The sequence below is a fragment of the Trachypithecus francoisi genome, unplaced genomic scaffold (assembly GCF_009764315.1).
Source record: "Trachypithecus francoisi isolate TF-2019V2 unplaced genomic scaffold, Tfra_2.0 Lachesis_group15, whole genome shotgun sequence".
Lineage (NCBI taxonomy): Eukaryota > Metazoa > Chordata > Mammalia > Primates > Cercopithecidae > Trachypithecus > Trachypithecus francoisi.
This window is the reverse complement of record NW_022681460.1, coordinates 87,356,145-87,379,363: the sequence shown is the minus strand read 5'-3', so window position 1 is coordinate 87,379,363 and position 23,219 is coordinate 87,356,145. Positions and strand designations below refer to the sequence as shown.

General features: G+C 40.8%; 1 protein-coding gene across 6 annotated transcripts in view; it reads right to left on the bottom strand.

The window, feature by feature from the left end:
- The window catches only part of ARHGAP18 (Rho GTPase activating protein 18), a 195,838-nt gene that overhangs the window by 78,257 nt on the left and 94,362 nt on the right, over positions 1-23,219 (bottom strand). Inside the window, exon 1 of one of the 6 annotated variants that reach the window (XM_033235511.1) lies at positions 8,692-8,799. The exons of the other annotated variants lie outside the window; for them this stretch is intronic. The gene's annotated coding sequence lies outside the window, so the exon portion shown is untranslated. Of the gene's footprint in view, positions 1-8,691; positions 8,800-23,219 lie in introns of those variants that run through there. 6 annotated transcript variants of the gene reach the window in all.

The following is a 23,219-nucleotide window of genomic DNA, read 5'->3' as shown; positions in this document are numbered from 1 at the left end:
GTTCAAGGCTACAGTGAGCTATGATCATATCACGGCCCTTCAGCCTGGGTGATAGTGTGAGACCCTGTCTGGAAACACACACACACACACACACACAACTCACAAAAACAAGTATTTTCAGTAAAAGCCACTGAGCTTTGTTTAAAGGATAGGAACAGGGCTCATAAGGCAGTGAAGCCTAACATGAATATGAGGGATGGACAAAGGTTTTACAAGAAGGGATTGTGGAAACCTGAAAAAGGTGAAGGGAGGAGAAGTAGATGACAGAGAAAAACACTTTTAATAAGGAAGCATAGTTAATGCTATTCTTGTGCAATGCCACATCATCTAGCACAATATGGGCATACTGAGCTCCAGCAAATGCCACCCGCAGACACATCAAATTCTAGGTGGATTAAACCCCATAAGCTGGAAGTTTATTACCCTTGTCCTAGCTTAATTTCTGTCCTGATCCTTAAGAAACATCTCTACCTTCCAACCCTTAGTCTCAGTCTCATTACCAGGCTTACACTAGCCTACTGCTTACCTGTTTTTCACATGGGGCAGCAAAATTCCCACTGAACCAAAAGCAATATGGCATCAGGTTCCAAAATGTCATTCCCTGTGGGGATCTGAAACAGCTGAAGAAGAGCATAAGTAGTTCATGGCCTCAAGAGTTGCCCCGCTACCTACAGCCAAGGCTGTCTTGGCACCCTATAGAAATCTGATTCTGTATCAGTGTCCCATTCAAGGACTTCCACCTCTAGTCTTCCATTTCTGGTTCTCCTTCTGCTTTCCCCTCTGGTTCTCCTCTGCTTTTCCCATTGCTATACACCTGGATCCTCCTCTCTGCCCAGTTCCTATAAAGAAATGATCTAAGTTGACTGATTTCTACTTCTCCCCAAAATGCTGTCTGCTACATCACTTTCCTGAGCCCTAAATTCTGCACTGGTCAAGGCTCCCAGGACCTCAACTGAACCTCAGCAGAGGTCTGAGCTACCCATGCCCCTGCTTGTCAGGAAAGAGAGGTGGAAGAAAGAACTGTTGTGTCAGAAATCCGTAACTTCAGAAGAGATTAGTTAATGAGCTATTGAATGGAAAACAGAGGCTCGACCGGGTACAGTGGCTCACGCCTGTAATCCCAGCACTTTGGGAGGCTGAGGCGGGCGGATCACCTGAGGTTGGGAGTCCGAGACCTGCCTGACCAACATGGAGAAATCCCGTCTCTACTAAAATACACAATTAGCTGGGCGTGGTGGTGCATGCCTGTAATCCCAGCTACTCAGGAGGCTGAGGCAGGAGAATTGCTTGAACCCAGGAGACAGAGGATGTGGTGAGCTGAGATTGTGCCATTGCACTCCATCCTGGGTGACAAGAGCAAAACTCTGTCTCAAAAAAAGAAAAGAAAAGAAAAGAAAACAGAGCCCGTAGAGATCATAGTTATAAAAGATGATGAAAGGATTAAGAACATGTAATATCCTCCAGGGCAGAAGTCAGTATTTATGCTGTATCACAGCCATGGAAGCCAGGGTAGATGATAGCATCAAAAATAGAACTTCCTTTACCATCTTGCCAGGGTAAGTCTACAGAAAGATCAAGGTTGTCAGATACTCTAAGGTAAAGATCAAAGACTTAGAACTTTTTCTTGCTCTTTTTTTTTTTTAACTCATGTGTTTGAGGGCCAATTGTTAAAGGCTCCTACCTCATGAATGACTTCAGTTATTTGCAAAAGTCAGTTCTGTAAAATGCACAGCTTTCATAAGACAAATATTGTCAGACTCTAAGCATACTTTCATACACCAACCAATGCAATACAGAAATGCTAATTTCTTAATCCAATAGTTTTATGAATACAGTTTTACTGAACAATGGCTATATTTATTCATTGGTCTTCTCTCATTACAGATATTAATCAGAATTATGTACTTAGGTTTTATTATAAAAATCATTGCGGTTATGGTTTTAAAAGGAACTTCATCCACATAATATATGTCAGGCCTCTGAGCCCAAGCCAAGCCATCGCATCCCCTGTGACTTGCAGGTCTGCCCGCCCAGATGGCCTGAAGTAATGGAAGAATCACAAGTGAAAATGCCCTGCCCTGCCTTAACTGATGACATTCCACCACAAAAGAAGTGAAAATGGCCGGTCCTTGCCTTAAGTGATGACATTACCTTGTGAAAGTCCTTTTCCTGGCTCATCCCGGCTCAAAAAGCTCCCCCACTGAGCACCTTGTGACCCCCACTCCTGCCCACCAGAGAACAACCCCCCTTTGACTGTAATTGTCCTTTACCTACCCAAATCCTATAAAACGGCTCCACCCTTATCTCCCTTCCCAGAGTCTCTTTTGGCACTCAGCCCGCCTGCACCCAGGTGATTAAAAAGCTTTATTGCTCACACAAAGCCTGTTTGGTGGTCTCTTCACACGGACGCGCATGACAATATATATTTTCATTTCAAGTAATACAGGAGACACTGAAAAAACAGTGAAACTGAAATGAAGCCAAGGCTTCAATGTTTTGGTGGAGTGATACTATAGAACTTGAGTTCCTGCTTATTAATAATAAACAGATCACTAAAGTTGTGATTCACATAATCATTCAACAACTACTGACTCCCTATTAATTGCAAGGCAACTATAAACGCTGATGTTTGAAGTCCAAAGAAGCACAGGGCTTTACTGCTGATCTCTGAATCTACATTTTGATAGAGGAGATAACATATGTAGGCAAAGAGTAATACAGGGCAGCCTTGGCTTCATGCTATATCAGTGGGACAAACAACAGGTGTGGCAGTGCTCACTGCCAGTTAAACATAGGCAAGGACAAGATGCCAAAAAGTATTTAAAAATGTCAATAGCACAGTAGGCCAGGTGCGGTGGCTCACCCCTGCAATCCCAGCACTTTGGGAGGCCCAGGCGGATGGATCACGAGCTCAGGAGTTCAAGACCAGCCAGGCCAATACGGTGAAACCCCCTCTCTACTAAAAATACAAAAATTAGCCAGGCATGGTGGCGCGCGCCTATAATCCCAGCTACTTGGGAAGCTGAGGCAGAAAAATCGCTTGAAGAACCTGGGAGGCAGAGGTTGCAGTGAGCCGAGATCACGCCACTGCACTCCAACCTGGGCGACACAGTGATTTCGTCTCAAAAAAAAAAAAAAAGTCAATAGCACAGTAAGAGGAGGTGAGAAGGGAGATTCCAGTCTTTTGCTATGCCTCATTCTAACTGAATAAAGCTCTCCCAGAGCCAACAGTGTCTTCCTGTTGTTCAGTTCAACTTTATTTCCCTCTAACTTAAACCCATTTCCTGTGAGCAAATAAAGAAGTAATCCGTGTCCTCTTTATATTAATCCCCTCCTGGGAAAAGTTCAAGGCAGTCCTTTATTATATCTTGAGTTGGCCAATGAGTATTACTCCTTTACTTTTTTCCCCTATATTTTAAAAAGCAATGTCTTATAAATACAACCTGTAGTACACATTCTTATTGACATCTAAATCATGAAGTACCTACAGATAATACCGTATCATCGTTGTTCTGAAATTTTTCCATTGGGCCTTTTTCAGATTGGCTCTTACTCTGCAAGTGAAAGCTCCAAGTTGACATTAATTTTAGAAACAGGTACATATTTAGGCCCAGGTGGGAAGTCCTTGGCACAGATACCAAAGTTAAAAGCCTAATCATAAATGTTTTTTGCTTCCTAACTGAGGAAATTAGCACAGTTATTAATTGCTTTCCATGGTTCTAGTTTCTTTTTAAGAAAGCCTTTGCAGATCATTTGCATTAATATTATGCTAATAAAAGGGGATGGTAACTAGTTTAGTCTCTTCAGTAGTAACTACAGATCAGAGAGAGGTAATTTGCATGTTTTCTTAATTGAAGTGAGCTGGCATTTACACTCATTTTCATCATTTTTGAAAAAAAAAAAAACTTAATACATGTTGGGCCAGACTGGACAGGAGTAATTTCTCCAATGGAATCATCTAAACTCAAGTATTTCAAGAGACATTTTGCTTCTAAGCATGAATCTCAAATGACAAGGATGAGTATTCAAACACAGAGCAACCATCTGCATCACAAAATACATTTCAGTTCCTCTCTGCAGAAGGAATTCATTTACCGTGGAAGGCCATTCACTTCCACTTCTGAGTGCTTATTCCTCAAAAAGCTTCCAAGTATTGTGAGAACAATGATTAAAAGAGGATCTTTCCATCTGTGCTGCATTAGGCTGCAACACAGACCCTCCTGCAGAAACAGTTTTTGCATAATTCATTATGCCATTTTAAACCCTCATCAGTGAATTGCAATAAGCGACGGAATATGCATGACAGAAAAGAGACCGACGTTTATTAGCTGCCCGCTAAGCATTCACCTAATCCTTACTTTGGGCTATTGCTCCATGAATCATAGTATAGGGTCACTCATCTTATCTCCAGTAGGTTCTTACTCCCACTTGAAGTGTGGTCATCATTTTTAGCCCATACTAATGTCTCCAGAAAAAGTGTTTCTTACACCATTATCACTGTATAGTGTGGGAAGGAAATACTACTGGAAGAGAGAAGGTGGCGTATCTTCAGGTCTACTGTTCACCATGTAAGCATGGCTGATACATCCTACAAGAAACATCCTACAAAAGGAATGACAATATCCTGTCTCTTTTCCTTCTAAAAATCATATAGCACTAACCTGTTAGTAGTGATTTTTCACCTATAAAGCCATAATTTCACCTGCCACTTTGCCTGGGTCTCAACTGACACCCCAACCACAGAATCTGTATCTTGATTTTGCTATTTGGAGATCTGTTTAAGGATGCACTGGAAAAGAATTTTATGATTACAAAAAAAATTAAAATAAAATTGCCTTAGGTACCTCAAAAACAAAACAAAACAAAACAAAACAAAAAACCTTAAAAGTGATAGAATCCTTAAACTTTGAACACTGAAAAACTGATTAAGCAGAAGGCATCATTGATGGCATGATGGCATGCAATGTATATAATTTTAAACTAGCAAAAGTAGTGAGAAACTGTGTGGACAGCAGGGTTGAGGATGCGGACAACTCTTACACTAAAATTTCTCACTTTCCATTTCTAATTCCCTAGGTCACGGTAAAAAGAAAAACAATATATTTTGAGTTTTCTATTTATAGGTAACAGTAACATCTGACATATGATGAAGTTCTTCAGTTTGGTGATTCAGTAAGAATCAAGATATCATCTCAAAAATACAACTTGAACTGAGTTCACTGATAGACTCTTCACTGAAACAAATTTAAAGTGAGTAACTCATAAGAATGGAAAACAACTAAACATCACTTTATGGAATCTTCAAAAGCACAATTTGATGGGGGGGGTGCATAATGGGAAACCTTCCTGAGGTGTTTCAAATATGAGAAATAAATTGATATTTGAGAACAGTGCTGGCCAATAGAAATAAAAGGTAAGCACAAAAGTTATTTAATATTTTTTAGTAACTACATTTACAAAAGTGAAAAGCAGATAAAATTAATGTTAATTTTAACCCACGCAATATACCCCAAATATTATCACTGCAACATGTAATAAATATGACAATTATTAATGAAATCCTTTTTATTCCATTCTAAGTCTTTGAAATCCTGCACATAATTTGCACTTCCATCATAACTCAATTTGGAGCAGACAGTCCAAGTGTTCAATGACCACGGGTTGCTGATGACTACCGTCTTGACAGGATAGCTTTAGAATGAATGAGGCAGTAGGCAGGTTCTCCTTGGACAGCCCAGCAGATACAATTGCTGTAATTCCTTCTCACTGCTAACATGTACAAGTTAATGCCTGTTTATCTACAGAATATTTGTTTTCTCATTGACTCAGCAAATATTCAGAGAAAACCTACTTTATTCCACACTATGCCAAACTAAGGAACACAGGTGTACTTCACACAAGATAGGCCTAGAATTTTTTATTTTTATTTTTATTTTTTATTTTGAGGCAGAGTCTCACTGTCACCCAGGCTGGAGTGCAGTGACGCAATCTCGGCTCACTGCAACCTCCGCTTCCGGGGTTCAAGTGATTCTCCTGCCTTAGCCTCCATAGTAGTTGGGATTACAGGCACTTGCCACCAAACCCTAGCTAATTTTTTTGTATTTTTAGTAGAGATGGGGTTTCGGTATGTTGGCCAGGCTGGTCTCGAACTCCTGGCTTCAAGTGATCCATCCACCTTGGCCTCCCAAAGTGCTGGGATTATAAGTGTGAGCCACCATGCCCGGCCTGGGCCTAGAATTTAGAAGGCAACAAAGATATGTGCAACTCCATACCCTAAATGGTAAGTGCTATGGAAGCACATATTAGGGAAGTCACAATCTCTAGTGAAGCAATCCATTGAAGGCTCCACAGCAGAGTGACATGAGCTGGAGGTTGAGTACAAGGAGTCTGCCAGGTAGAATATGATGAGAAAGGCCTTCAAGGCATGGCAACCACACAAGCAAAGACAGAGAAGCAAGCATGGACAGGGTTTAGAGAACCACGAGTGCGATGATGTAGACAGATTGCATTCATTTTCAGGGAGGTACAACCCACTGGGGGAAGGAGAAAGCACCAGGTGGGGGGTTGGGGGCGGAGGGAATAAGGCTGCCGCCAAATTCTGCAGGACCTTGCTTGTCAAATTAAGAACCCTGGAATGCAGGCAGTAGGACAATGGAAAGTTTTTAAACAAGCAAATGTCACTATCAAATTCCTGTTTTAGAAAGATAATTCTGAGAAGGCACATCCTGAGACAGCCTGGGGCCAAGATACTGTGGAGTAAACAGATTGCTGAGCGATGATAAGGTCCTGAATCCAAAGGGCATTGGTAGAAACAGAAGTGGAAGGACACATGCAAGAAGTTTTTCCCAAAGAGAATGCTTTGGTGACCCATTAGATAGAGTAGATAAAGGAAACAGAAGAAACAAAGATAATTCCACAGTTTGTTCTTGGACAGGAGGGTAGATGGCAAAGTCACTAATTGAGAAAGGGAAGACAGAAAAAAAAAAAAAAAAAAAAAGAGCAGTTTGGCAGAGAATGTGACACCCTCAGTTTGGACCTGCTGAATCTGAGGTATGCTGCAGACCCTTGCTACCTAAATGTGCTCCACAGACCAGCGGCACCAGGCATCAAGCTTGCCAAAAAGACAGGAGTCTTAGGCTCCACTCCAGATTTGTTGGATTCAAACCTGCATTTTAACAAGATCCCAAGGTGACGCCCGTGCACAGTCAAATTAGACAAGAACTGATCTAGGCATCTGAAAGTCTAGGTTGTGCTCATGAAAGAGTTACTGGCTGGAGGATAATTTTGGAATAATTAGCATATCCATGAGAGTTAAAATGATGGGAGTGAAAGAGCTTACCAAAAACAAATTTAGGATGAAAGACTCTGTGTGTGGTGTGAGGGAGGTTGCATGTTTGGAATTGAAATAAAGAATCATCATAGGCCGGGCGCGGTGGCTCAAGCCTGTAATCCCAGCACTTTGGGAGGCCGAGACGGGTGGATCACGAGGTCAGGAGATCGAGACCATCCTGGCTAACACGGTGAAACCCCGTCTCTACTAAAAATACAAAAATAAACTAGCCGGGCGAGGTGGCGGGCGCCTGTAGTCCCAGCTACTCCGGAGGCTGAGGCAGGAGAATGGCGTAAACCCGGGAGGCAGAGCTTGCAGTGAGCCGAGATCCGGCCACTGCACTCCAGCCCGGGCGACAGAGCAAGACTCCGTCTCAAAAAAAAAAAAAAAAAAAAAAAAAAAAGGAATCATCATAAAGGTCTACAATAGCTCTCTTGTTAAGCACATTAAATAAAAACTGAACCAAGAAGAAAAGGAAGAGAGGGAGGAGAAAAAGAGGAAACAAAACCTTTAAAAGCAAAAAAACAACAACAAAAAGAATCACAATGGTGAATTAACATTAAAGCTATAAAGAACTTCTTTTTATGATTAAGAAAAACTCATACTAATGTTCCTTAATAGTCAGGGATGCTGAGCAACAAAAATTTGATATGAGTAGAAGGAGAAATAAATGGAAACTTTAAAAAAGAAGTGGGAGCAGTCAGGTGTGGTGGCACATACCTGTAGTCCTAGCTACTGGGGAGGCTGAGGCAGGAAGATTGCATGAGCCCAGGAGTTCAAGTCCAGCCTGGGCAAGAAAGTAAGACCTCATCTCCAAAAAAAAAAAAAGAAAAAAAAGTGGGATAGAAAACATGGATAATTTGTTTAATAATTTGTAAAAGAATTTTTAAAAAGTTAATATATGGGATGATGAATATAAAAATATTAACAGTGGTTTGTCTTGATAGTAGGATTATAGATTACTTTGTTCATTCTACTTTACTGTTCCTTTCCCCCTATTTAATAAATATCCACTCCTTTTTTCTTTAAATGAAAAAAAAAAGACACTGTTTGCTGGGATGGGGGGAATCAAAAGGCCTGGATTCTTGGCTAGTTTTACCAAGCAGCTAACTGACTTTAGGCAAGTCATTTCACCTCTGCATGCCACGGTCTCTGCGGCTGTATACTGAGGGGCTTGAGAACAAGATGTTCTCTTCTAAGATGATTTCCAGCTGTGACTGTCTATGATCCAAATTGGCAGCAAGGTGAGATTCATGTGTTGCCTCTAAACTCTCCCTTGACAACACCACAAATAATGTGCAGGTTATCCGTTCAGCCCTCCACCCTCAGCCCATCCCAGTCTCTTCATTCCACCAGCTCACCCAGCGAACAATTTTCCTGGAGTTCTGTTCAGAGCCCAACAGCTGTTTAGAGCTGGTTTCAAGTCCACCAAGCAGTCATCTGTGTCCTCTGTTTCCCAGGTGACACTGTTGTCAATACCTGGTGTTGCCACACACACACACACACACACACACACACACACAGAACACAGAGCCCCTGAAACCAAAGGCCCCTCCCAAGATCCATGCAAGCTGCAGCTCTCTGAGGCATAACACTCTCTGAAGGCTCCATGCTAGATGCCAAATGATTAAAAACCATTGTGCATAATTACCATTCCATGTAAAAAGCCTTAAAATATATTTTTAATGGTTTTACTGCAGGTCACAGAAGCAAAGGCAGGAAGAGCAAGCTGTGCTCTTTTATGTGGGAGGATAGTGCACATGAATACAAATATGGCAGAAGATAAAAGTACAGCAGACAAGGACAGGCTGCTCTTTCAGCAGCGACAGCAACCCAGTGTGAAGGGCCCATCAGGGCATGATGCCTGCTTCGCAGCTTCTTGGAACAAATACTCAGTGTAAACGCACTCTCTCCTTTTGAAGTGGGTGCGATTTGTCTATTGTCATCCTCTTGCCTTAAATTATGCTCCAATATGGATCTGGAGAGGTGTTTTTGTTCTTCTAGTGCAGAAGTCCTTCACATTAGCCCATGAAAGCTACTAAAGCGGTTCTTCTCCTGTAATACATGCTTCCCTCTACAGCAAAGTTGTAGTCAGATGGCCTCCTTCGAGTGACACTGAATGCCCATGTGAAGCCTTCTTTCTGTTTCACTGTGCAAGGATTCACAAGCACGACCTTGTAGCCATAGGCAAAGTCAGCTGCTTGGTTAAAATCAGGGTACCGACAGCTCGCACTATCTGATACAAGATTCACTGCTCTCTACGCCTTAATCAATTGGTCCTGCTGGAATACAGAGAGGCACATTAGGCTAAACTGAATGTGTAAGTGAGGAACAGTATGGATTGAGCCTGCCACCTCTTAATTCCAACACATCTCAATTCCTAGTAAGAATTTAAAAGCCTAAAATCTGCCAGAAAAAGAGAACTCTCATGCATTTGAAACGTAAATGTTAATTAAAATTTTATTATTTATGCTGCCCAGTTGTTCCACTGTAAGAATTAAAGGTGTATTTAATAATTTGTCAGGGGCAATTATCACAATAACAAGACTACGACTCAGTTGTCATTATAAACCCCATTTTAAGGATGAGGAAACTGAGGCTTAGAGAAAATCAGCATGGCCAGGAAAGTGAAGATGCAACCTAGCCGTGTGGCCACAAAACCCATGCTCTAGTCTCTATATGATAAAAGCCTTTGAAGTTCTCCTTGAAGAGGTCCTTTACATCCCTTGTAAGTTGGGTTCCTAGGTATTTTATTCTCTTTGAAGCAATTGTGAATGGAAGTTCATTCATGATTTGGCTCTCTGTTTGTCTGTTACTGGTGTATAAGAATGCTTGTGATTTTTGCACATTGATTTTGTATCCTGAGACTTTGCTGAAGTTGCTTATCAGCTTAAGGAGATTTTGGGCTGAGATGATGGGGTTTTCTAAATATACAATCATATCATCTGCAAACAGGGACAATTTGACATCTTCTTTTCCTAACTGGATACCCTTGATTTCTTTCTCTTGCCTGATTGCCCTAGCCAGAACTTCCAACACTATGTTGAATAGGAGTGGTGAGAGAGGGCATCCCTGTCTTGTGCCAGTTTTCAAAGGGAATTTTTCCAGTTTTTGCCCATTCAGTATGATATTGGCTGTGGGTTTGTCATAAATAGCTCTTATTATTTTGAGATACGTTCCATCAATACTGAATTTATTGAGCGTTTTTAGCATGAAGGGGTGTTGAATTTTGTCAAAAGCCTTTTCTGCATCTATTGAGATAATCATGTGGTTCTTGTCTTTGGTTCTGTTTATATGCTGGATTACGTTTATTGATTTGCGAATGTTGAACCAGCCTTGCATCCCAGGGATGAAGCCCACTTGATCATGGTGGATAAGCTTTTTGATGTGCTGCTGAATCCGGTTTGCCAGTATTTTATTGAGGATTTTTGCATCGATGTTCATCAGGGATATTGGTCTAAAATTCTCTTTTTTTGTTGTGTCTCTGCCAGGCTTTGGTATCAGGATGATGTTGGCCTCATAAAATGAGTTAGGGAGGATTCCCTCTTTTTCTATTGATTGGAATAGTTTCAGAAGGAATGGTACCAGCTCCTCTTTGTACCTCTGGTAGAATTCAGCTGTGAATCCATCTGGTCCTGGACTTTTTTTGGTTGGTAGGCTATTAATTGTTGCCTCAATTTCAGAGCCTGCTATTGGTCTATTCAGGGATTCAACTTCTTCCTGGTTTAGTCTTGGAAGAGTGTAAGTGTCCAGGAAATTATCCATTTCTTCTAGATTTTCTAGTTTATTTGCGTAGAGGTGTTTATAGTATTCTCTGATGGTAGTTTGTATTTCTGTGGGGTCCGTAGTATTGCGGCACTATTCACAATAGCAAAGACTTGGAATCAACCCAAATGTCCATCTGTGACAGACTGGATTAAGAAAATGTGGCACATATACACCGTGGAATATTATGCAGCCATAAAAAAGGATGAGTTTGCATCCTTTGTAGGGACATGGATGCAGCTGGAAACCATCATTCTTAGCAAACTATCACAAGAACAGAAAACCAAACACCGCATGTTCTCACTCATAGGTGGGAACTGAACAATGAGATCACTTGGACTCGGGAAGGGGAACATCACACACTGGGGCCTATCATGGGGAGGGGGGAGGGATTGCATTGGGAGTTATACCTGATATAAATGATGAATTGAGGGGTGCTGACGAGTTGATGGGTGCAGCACACCAACATGGCACAAGTATACATATGTAACAAACCTGCACGTTATGCACATGTACCCTAGAACTTAAAGTATAAAAAAAAAAAAAAAAAGCCTTTGAAATCTGTCCTCAGCAAGGGCAACACACGCTGTGACAGGGTTTAGAGCTGAAACGACCCTAGAGATCACGAGGTCCAGTCATTCTCAACCTATGTAAGCTTCACAGCTGGCTGGCAGAGGAGGAGCAGCAAATACCCTGGATTATCAATGTGCTCCAAGACATATGTGATAGATACGGACGATCCAGTCCCTATCTTGCTCTGACAACACAAGCTTTTTCTTTTTTTCTAGAGATGAAGATAAAAAACAAAGTTCAAACCGGTATAAAATCCTCTGCATCCTGTTTCCTAGGGCCCAGTAATTAAGTGCAGTCCTTAATTACTCAAATGTGAATATGGCACAGCAGAAAAACTGGGTGCTTTGCCCAGTAACATCCAGGTAGTTAATAGCTACACCAAACATCTAAAAAGGTCTCCTGACTCCCAGGCAGGAAACAGCATAAACAAGTATCCTCCATTAGGACAGACTGTATCATGACAGAGGAAACACATTACTCTTTAACTTTATCAGCAGGGTAATAAAGACAGGCAATAAATACTCTTTTATTGATAATTATTTTCATTCTGTGAACTTTGACAGTCCAACCCACTGATCTTTTGGCTAAAGAACAATTAGCCACAGTGATAGCACTTCACATATTCTCCACCATATCCACGCATAATGAAATCTCCTTTGGAAAGAGCTGTTCATACTAAGATTTTAGCAACTGCAAACTGAAGCCCACCAGGGTGACCTGGCAGCCAGAAGTGTTTTGTTTGGCCAGCAGGGTGTTTCAAACATTTTTAAATTGGTTTACCATGTTTTTTTCTTGTAACATGTTTCTCTGAGCAGGCAGCAGGTACGGTGGGGCTGGCCCCTTTGAACAGGTTATCTACCTCCCAGCTTGGCACAGCCCCCACCAGTCCCATCTGAAAGCTATGCTATCTATGGGTCCCTATGGGCCTCTGGGTTTGCAGCCTCTGCTTTACTGCATTAACGTTATGAGATTAAAATGGCATGACTCATTATCTCGAACCCATTACCAATGATTGGCATCTGAATTCTGCATCAAAATATTGGGCTTACTTTAATCAAGACAACAATGAACACAGCAGGGGATGGGGAGATAGGACTGAACTGATGACCAGCTAGGTTGATTATGGTCCTTCCTTTATCAGTAAATAGCAGTATTACTTTGATCAAGACACCTGCCCTCAATGGATCATGGTTATTTCCTCATTTGTAAAATACGAAAGTTGGACTGGCTACTTACGTTTTTTTTGTTGTTTTTTTTTTCAACTTTGAAATCCCATGAGATGTTTCCTACCCAAATTGTGTACAAATCTAGGAATTTTCCCAGGAATAGAGATGTTAGTGAAAAGTGGAACCTGAGAAATGTGTCTTTGGAGTCACCTAGACTAGAATCAGCAACTTGGTTTCATCATTTTCCATGAGATCAAACGCAAGTTATCTAAAACTCTCAGAGCCTCAGTTTCATCACCTTCTTTCATTTACTCAAGATTGAAGTAAACGCATTTGAGCATCTACTATATATCAGATACATTCTAAATGATGGGGATTTAGTAGTGAACAAAACAGTCTGTGGTCTGCTGCAACTTACACATTCTAGTGGCAAGGAGACAAAAAATAAACAAAAAGATGTATAACCAGTCAGGTGGTGAGAAGTGCTATGAAAATAAATTAGGTGGCTTAAGAGGATGGGTGGGTAACAGGCAGCAGGTTATTAAAGATGGAAGAGAAGACCTCTCTGATGACACTTGAGACCTGAATGAAATGGGGGGATGACACTAGAGACTTGAATGAAATGGGGGAAGGGGATAGCGGGCAGGGAGTTTCAGCCATGCAGATATCCGTGTATAGACTGTTCTAGGTGAATAGTTATTACGAAAATTTGATGATGTGAGAAAGAGAACTCTGATAGAGCCTTTAGCACTTGTTAGAAGTGTGATAAGTTCCTTTCCTCCCACCTCTTCATTCCCCACTTTCCCTCTTCTATGCCTGTTTGTCTTCGGGATCTACTCTCTGCCTTTACATCAGCCCCAAACACATCACAGTGAAGTAGACCAAGGGTTCAATTCCACGCTCTAACCAGTGACAATCTACATCTGTCAAATCCTATTTTTAATAATCAGGTAAGAAGGCCGGTGCAGTGGCTCACGCCTGTAATCCCAGCACTTTGGGAGACTGAGGTGGGTGGATCGCTTTGAGCTCACAAGTTCAAGACCAGCATGGGTAACATGATGAAACTCCGTCTCTACTAAAAATACACACACAAAAAAATTAGCCAGGTGTGGTGGTGCATGCCTGTAGTCACAGTTGCTCGGGAGGCTGAGGTGGGAGGATGTCTTGAGCCTGGGAGGCAGAAGTTGCAATGAGCCAAGATCGTGCCATTGTATTCCAGCCTGAGCAACAGAACCAGATCCTGTCTCCAAAAAAAAAAGAATAAATAAAAAATAATCAAGTAAGAGAGCCAAGTCTTGCCTCCACTATGTTCTGGGAAAGATCCTTTTACAATAAAATGCTCCAAAATACAAACAGGTAGTTAATAAGAACATAGAGCAGAGCAGAAGAGGTTAAGATCACAGTCTCCCTATCAGAAAACTCTGGATCACATCCCAGCTTGTTTGCTGTCTGCATGACCTTGATTAAGTTGCTTAACCTCTCTGAACCTCGGTTTTTTTCACCTGTGAATTAGAGACCAACAATGTTACCTCTTCTCAGAGTTCAGGAGAAACCTGAATGAGATATGTACATAAAACACATGCAACTTTCTTGGCACAGAGGAAAGTGCTCAATGATGTGCATCTGTTTCTATCAGGGCTTTTCATTACAAGTTACAGAAATCAACTCCGATATCTTTGCCTGCTGCTAGTCTACTGGCAAAATAAATACATTAAAAATATAAATTAAAAGAGAAAAAAATTAACTCTGATGAGCCAAGCAGAAGAGAATTTTATTAAAAGCGTACTGGGTAGCTCCCAGAATGTCCAACAGCCAGAATAATGCCTCAGATCATGCCACGGACTGATCCAGGAGCACCAGGGAGCAGCAGATGATGATGCTCCACCAGCAATGCCGGTAGCAATTGACATGGCCCTCTTTTTGTGTGGAAAAGAGGGTTACTCTGCCTCCCAGCAAAGCTCTGAAAGTAGAGAACTCCCCACACCAGAATGAGCGCTCAGATTCTGGACAGCCAAAAGAATCGCAAGTGTCTAGCCACACCACCCGTGCAATACGGTCCTCCTCCCTCCACATCATGGGGATTGGCTTCAGGACCCCCTGTGGATACCAAGCCCTGTGGATGCTCAAGTCACCAAGTTAGCCCTCTGTTTCTGTGGGTTCTTATTCACAGGGCCAATGGTATACGGTATCCTCATCAAACCACCTTTGGAGCACCTACTAGTTGATCACGCTACTTCCCTCACCAAGAATGTCCCTGGCCCACTCCACACACTTCAGCCACATCCTGGAGACCCCCTACTCTGGGATGCCTTCAACCTGAACTCCAGGCCCTGCCTCCACCCTTCCCTAGCTACTTCTCTTGCAAAGTACCCTATTATAAACTGATTTACATCCTGACTATACCTGTGCATATAGACACTGATTCTTTTTAGAAGTAGAGATCAAAAACAAATGTATATACAGTTGTAAGTAACACATCCTGGTTCACTAATCATTTCTGTGTATATCTCATCCCACAAATAAGGTTACAAGTCTTGGATGACAGGGAACACCATTCTTTTCTCCCGTACCTGTTAAAAGCCTATTTCCTATTCTTTGTTAATGCTTAATAACACTTCCTTTAAATCTGGGATGAAGCATAGTTTTTTTTTTATAGGGAGGGTCAATTGTCTAATTCATCTACAAATATTCCTTTGTTAAAAAAATAAATTCAAAATCTAATATGGAATGAGAAAAGTAATCAGTCAATATTGTTTCACAATATTGAAGCACTTAAAAATTATAATAAATTATCATTTTACAAACTCCTTTTTTTTTTTTTTTTAATCTAAAAGGAGTAAAAGTATCTTCCCGCTCTGGGAAGTGGGGGAACCTACAATGCCCCAATTTTACCAAGAAAAAAAAATATTTTTTTTTCCTATGGAATAACATCCCCATCTTGTGGGCACTGTTGCTCAATGTTTTCAAAAATCATAGCAACATTTTTAGAACAGTGATATCTCTTAATACTTCTCGGGAATTGAATTGAACTACAACCCCTATTTGGCCCATAAGCCAAAAGTTCCCTGTATCTTTAATAAATGCTTTCTGCACAAAGCATTCAAAAATTTAAACTAATCAAAATCTATAATGAGTCAGGCATCAGCCAGGCCTATATAAAAAGAAAAATATATATGTGTGTGTACATGTGTGTGTGTATGTGTGTATGTTGTTTATGTGGATGTATATGCATACATATCTTTGGATTAACGAGTACCTAAAGAGAATTTCTGCCATGAAAGGATTCTCTACTCACATGAGTAATAAACTCATTCAGGAAACATATATTGAGATCCAAAGTGTCTAGTAGGGCATTGGCTATTCCCCTTAGGTCAGGATTTGCCAAGCAGAAGGCAATACATACATGGAGGACAGGGAGAAACTGACAAGAAACTCAGTGGTTCCCAGCAGGCTCTTGGCCAAGGACAGGAGGCTGATAATATCTGCCTGGGCTCTTGGCCAAGAGGAGGAAGGTTACTGAGCATTTAGAAATATGCATGCACAAAAGAACTGAAAATCAAGAAGGGAGAGGAGGGTTACGAAACAATGGAACAATGGAAAAGCAAGGGAAGAAAGCATAAGTATCCTTTTCATCAAAGGGAAGGAAAGACATGCACATCTATAAAAAGGAAGTAAAATGAAAGTGAGGAAAGAGGCTGACAACAGTTTCCAATTCTTTCTCCCTCTGTCTGTCAAATGCCCCTTGGATATGCAAGTAAATCTGCAACTTCAAGATACCATAGATATGTAAAGTATCCTAGTCAGCTACCTGCCATCCATTTGGAATTATCATGTAACAAGCTTATCTGGTCTTGTTTATATTAATTTCCCTCATTCAAATAGTTCTTTTCTAGAGATAATGTTTCCCAAGCCAGGACATGATATAAACCCACTATTTCTGATCATATTTATTTCAGATGACCTTTTTCATTGAAGAAGGGTATCACTGCGTGATGGAGCACATGTGCAATATAAATACAGCATCCTCAACTGCTAGTACCCAAACCATCAACTTATCCAAATAATCTCACATACACGCGCACACACACACACACACACACACACACACCATTAAAAACAGTTTATGGACTCAGTACATGTCAACATCTCCAAAATCTCTTTTAAATCTTTCTAAACCATAAAAGAAGTCAGTACCAGGGCACCCTGGTCCATCTGGTCCCCAGATTCTTCAGTCTGCTGTTCAAGACTCTACGAGCTCTGCCCAGCTTTTCTCCATTCCTCCTCGGGTTCCTCTCCCACTTCTCCCTTCAAGTCCTCCACTATGGCCAAACAGTACCAGCTTCTGGAGCCCACCAGGCACTTTTCCTACCCCAGAAGCATTGCCTGTACCATCCCCCTCCACCTAACACCCTCGACACTTCCCTAATGGCCACACTGCAGCGAATGTCCTCCACTCGATCTCTAAACGTCTACCATGTTGTGCACTGCTCTTCTCCAACAATCACTGAATGACTCCACAATTATGATGAGATTCCTTTAGTGACAGTCTGCGGTTGCAGGGACAATTGCAGGTTTTGAAGTCCAACAACCTTGCTGCTGACAGGACATAGAACTCCGGGTATAATATCTAACTTCTTTGAACATTTGTTTCCTTATTTGTAAAACGAAACTGAACAGTACCTATCATCTTGCATGGCTGTTAAGAGGACTAGAAATAATTCACATAAAGGGCCAAATAGAACTGCCTCAACTCCAGAGAAATAAAGCAATTATGCGGTGTCTGTAGGACAGGCTGTGTGCTTAGTGAATACAGAGCCAGGCACTACTCTCCTCTGTGGTCTCCGTACTCCAACTACTGTGTTTGGCATCTAACACGCACTTTTTTGTTTTTTCTTTTTTCTTGAGACAGAGTCTCGCTCTGTCGCCTAGGCTGGAGTGTAGTGGCATGATCTTGGCTCACTGGAAACTCCGCCTCCCGGGTTCAAGCCATTCTCCTGCCTCAGCCTCCCGAGTAGCTGGGACTACAGGCACCTGCCACCATGCCCGGCTAATTTTTTTTTATTTTTAGTAGAGATGGGGTTTCACTGTGTTAGCCAGGATGGCCTCAATCTCCTGACCTCATGATCTGCCCAACTCGGCCTCCCAAAGTGCTGGGATTACAGGGGTGAGCCACCACACCCGGCCCTAACGCACACTTTTTAAAGTCAGAAAAAATAGGCCAAGCACGGTGGCTCATGCCTCTAAATGCCAGCATGAGCTGAGAGGCCGAGGCAGGCGGATCACCTGATGTCGGGAGTTCAAGACCAGCCTGACCAACATGGAGAAATCCCATCTCTATTAAAAATACAAAATCAGCTGGGCATGTTGGTGCATGCCTGTAATACCAGCTACTTGGGAGGCTGAGGCAGGAGAATCGCTTGAACCCAGGAGGCTGAACCCAGGAGGCGGAGGTTGCAGTGAGCCAAGATCATGCCACTGCACTCCAACCTGGGGAACAAGAGTGAAACGTCTCAAAAAATAAATAAATAAATTCAGGAAAAATAACTAAACTAATATGCATCAAAATGTTAATGAATCTATATTCAAGCAATGGTTTTATAGACAATGTTGTTTTTTTATTTGTACTTTTCAGTACTGCCTTAATTTTCTAGAGTAAACAAATATTATAAAAGCTATGCTAAATATATTCACTATAGCACCATAATTTGGGCACATAATCCCCGTTACCTATTGCAAGTAGAAATTACATCGACTTTATATCTATTTGTCTCTTATACTTTGAATAATTTTTCTCCTCAGGCACTTATGCTTGCATAAAGCAACTTTGCTGGACTGAAATAAGGACAGTTTTATTAAAATTCCCCTTAAATTCAACTCCAAAACACCTCCTCAGAATTTTATTTGTGACGACAGTGTGTGTTAATTTGGTTATCAAGTTCAAACTTTCTCTGGTCTAAATTCAACTTTAAAAAAAAAGGAAATAAACCTAAGAGAGCTTACATTATCACTTCATGGATATCTCATTATTTTGACATTCCCACTTTCTTATATGGTAGGTGTCTACAGTCACCTGAGTTTTAGTATTTTAAATATTCTTCAATATATTATGCAAAATTAACGCAAGTGGAAGATAGAGAAATTCTCTATTTCAAAACTGAAGTGGCAACAATGTGCCCATTAAAATGAAAAGGAAGATCACACATCACAGGTAACGTTTATTCCTGCACGCTGGTAGAGAATATTCACACCAAGGATGAAGGGTGGTACCCTCTCATAATTTAAAAGCAAAACAAACTGCCAGAAGAGAAGGCTACACTGGTGGACAACTAAATTATTTGAAAAGTCTCTTATACCACCTACTTCACATCAAAAGGAGAATCATTCAGATTCACCAAAAGTATGTAAAGTCGTAACTCCTACTTTTTTTTACTGCCCTCCCCCCACCAAGCCTTTCTCAGCCTACTCCCCTCCTCTGGGAACTGCCAAATCATAACGCTGTGCTCCCCTGTGCTCACCTGCTGGCACCAGCAGGAACCCAGCTCCCCCTCAGGTTCCTCCCCTCCACACAGATTTCAACTTCTCAGGCCTTCCTGGAGTCCCAAGAAGTAATGACTTTTACCCAATTCCCAACCTGATGTCAGTTTTTAACACTTCCCGGTACCAAGCCCTTCCCAAGATAGAAAACCTACCTCTTCAAATCATAACATTTGCAGAGTTGCAATATTTTAGAGATGTCAGGAGTTAGAAGCCATGGATACCTTCTAGTTCAGTGGCTCTCAACCTTAACACACTTACTTGCCTTTAACCTAATACCTATTTTATAATCTTCACCTTTATGATTCTGAAGTAAAATTCAAGTAATTTACCTATACATAATCCTGTGTGTATGCATATGCCCTTTATCATAACATTAAGGAGAAATAAAGGAAAATCATTTAAAATAGGTATTTCAATATGTGCCTGGACACTAACAGACATAAAATGAAGTGGTCAATTGTTTATATTTACCTATACTTATGAGTGAGTTCACATTTGGAAAAAAAATCAGAAAACATTCTGCATGAGAAATACAAAAATTAAAAGGATAAATGGACACACGTGTTCATCTTCACAAATGTGAATTAGGGCCAGGCACAGTGGCTTATGCCTATAACCTCAGTGCTTTTTGGGAGGCTAAAGTGGGAAGACTGCTTGAGCCTGGGGGTTCAAGACCAGCCTGGGCAAAAAAGCAAGACCTCATCTCTATAAAAAAAAAATTAAAACTTAATCAGCTGCAGTGATGTGAGCCTGTAGTTCTATTAATAGCTACTTGGGAGGCTGAGGTGTGAGGATTGCTTGAGCCCAGGAGCTCAAAGATACAGTGAGCTATGATCGTGCACCTGCACTTGAGCCTGGGTAAACGGAATAAGACTCTGTCTCTAAAAATAAAAAATAAAAAAACTTGAGTCAGATGAAGCAGAGGTGAGACTGACTTGTACATGACATCTTTTCAGGAATGCCAGCTAGGTCATTCTAGACACCAGACAATTCTTTGTTTGGCAGGTCTGTCCTGAAATTGTAGAATGTCTAACACAGCTGGAACCTGCCCTACAAATGATGGGACAACATAAAACATCCCCACAAATTCCCAAAATACCCTTTAGAGGGCATTACTGAGAAGTACTGATCTAGTTCACCCCATTTTGTCTCTGTGAACACAGAAGTTCTGAGAGGTTAAGTGATTACAATACTCACAGCAGGAATAGGTCACGAACCATGACAAAGTGGGTTCCAGAAACAAGTCTCATAATCACCACCCACACATACATGTGTCTCTTGGCTGACACCCACTGTTGGCTTTTCCCTTAGTCCTTACTACACAGAAGTGTGAAGTATATTAAGTTCCATATCTACACAGGCTTGCAATACTTCCTAATCACCAAACATAGTACAATTCTATTCAATGTAGTTCTAGCTGTTTAAACATTTTTTTCAATGGCTGTCCCCAGTGTGCTGAGCTAATGTCTAATTCAATCAACCTATAGGAAACAACTTTGCTTTTCTAATCATTAGGCAATAAATGATGAGGAGGCTCCTTCCAATAATGTCTTTGTTCATGCTCTATGGCTAAGAGGAATGCCCTCTTTCTCAAAGAGCACATTTCCTTCAAAATCTGGTTCTTGTTAATATCCTCAGCAAAGCTTTCAAGACCTTAGCTCATATTGATCTCTGAATTCTCAACTTATTAACAATGACAGACTTTCAGAGAAGAAAGAAATCTACAGATTACCTAGTCAAGTCATTTTATTTTATAAATGAAGAAACTGGAACTCAGAGAAGGGAGCAAGCAGTATCCAGTGATATAACCAGTTGTCTGCAGAGAAAGCTGTAACATAGGTCTCTCCACTTCCTGCCCAGTTTCTTTTGAATACACCAATGATTCATTGCATAGCATTTACAGACCTTTCAAAAGATCAGAATTGTTTTTCTTTAAAAATATGCTTCTGCATAAATTTTAGAAAGATAATTCTATTATGCTTCACAATGTCCTTCATCTAGTGCTTAAAAATGGAAATATTTTTGCTTGCTACATATTTTCATACTACATGGAAATTTAATACAAATATCCAGTTCCTATTTCCCTTGTTAATTTCTTTCTCTTTTTTTCCCCCCCAAGTCAAAAACCATCTGCAGCTTGCTTCCCAGGACAAAATAGTCATGCCAAAAAAAATCTTAAATAGAGTAGCCAAATCAATGTCCCAAATGAAGGTTAAGTTATACAGCATTTTGGTTTCCAACCAGGTTTATTTTACAAGTGTTTTTTCTCTTTATAGGAAGGAGAGAGTAAAGGAAATCACAACATTTCTAAAGTGTGCCTGCATGCCTTAACTATTAGTCAACAATGATTCATACATTTTTAAGCTCTTATGTGTCTCAATGAAACTTCTCAGATCTCAACTATTTTATATGGTAAATGCCTTGAATGATCAGATTCAATTATTTCTATTCTTTTCATGCACTTATTTTTACCATTTGTTTCTTAAATTAATGTACATCAGTTAACTCTTTTTAATGGTATCTGTAGAGAAGACCAGTCAAAATCCAAAATAACAACTCATTTCATTAGCTTTGAAAATCTGATATTTCTATTATTTGAGGTTATTTTATAATATATTTTAAATACAACTGCAATGCAGAAAAGGAAGCAGATCTGTTATCCCAAATCTACTAAACTGAGTGACAAAATAGAGAAAGTTTCAAAAGTACTGGCTCAAATTTCACTGCCTTAATCTCTAGGCCCACAGAGTAATACACACACACACACATACACACATTCCTCCTCTTTGAAAAAGATGATAGTCATTGATTTGTTTTAAGCTTCTTCCCAACTCTGCCTCAAGCTTTTAATCTCCCCATCACTAAAGAAATATATTTTATTACAGTATTTTATAAACTGTCTTAAAATTTCAATTAATAATTTTTATCTACATGAAAGTGTTCATTGAAATTCTCATTATTACAACTACCTGGTATTGAAGGAAACAAGTGTAAGATGTTAGGAAGGAAGGAGGCACACAGGAAGATTTGTAATACATGTCCACAACTTTAAAAAAAGACACTATGGGCTGCCTGCCTGGTTCCATCATTAATTGTGAAATCTTGAATGTCACTTAATCTTTCTGGCCTCCTTCCTTCCATGTAAACCAAGGGAGAATACGAACATGGTATCTGTTTAAAATTCTGTGGTTCTAGGACACTATAAAAAATGTACTGGGCCGGGCGCGGTGGCTCAAGCCTGTAATCCCAGCACTTTGGGAGGCCGAGACGGGCGGATCACGAGGTCAGGAGATCGAGTCCATCCTGGCTAACACGGTGAAACCCCGTCTCTACTAAAAAATACAAAAAACTAGCCGGGCGAGGTGGCGGGCGCCTGTAGTCCCAGCTACTCGGGAGGCTGAGACAGGAGAATGGCATGAACTCGGGAGGCAGAGCTTGCAGTGAGCTGAGGTCCGGCCACTGCACTCCAGCCTGGGCAACAGAGCGAGACTCCATCTCAAAAAAAAAAAAATGTACTGAATTATTCTTCTGTGACATGACTGATTAAAGAGCTTATATACACAGTCAGCTTTCCATGTCCATGAGTTCCACATCTGTGGATTCAGCCAACCATGGATCGAAAATATTCGGGAAAAATAAATATCCTATACAAGTTCCAAAAAGCAAAACTTAAATTTGCTGTGCACTGAATACTATGTTGAATCTATGCAAGTAAAGTGATGTATGGGTAGTGTGTTAGGTATTATAAACAATCCAGAGATGATTTAAACTATACAGGAGGATGTGCATAAGTTATACTATGCCATTTTACATCGGGGACTTGAGCATCTGTGAACTTTGGTGTCCTC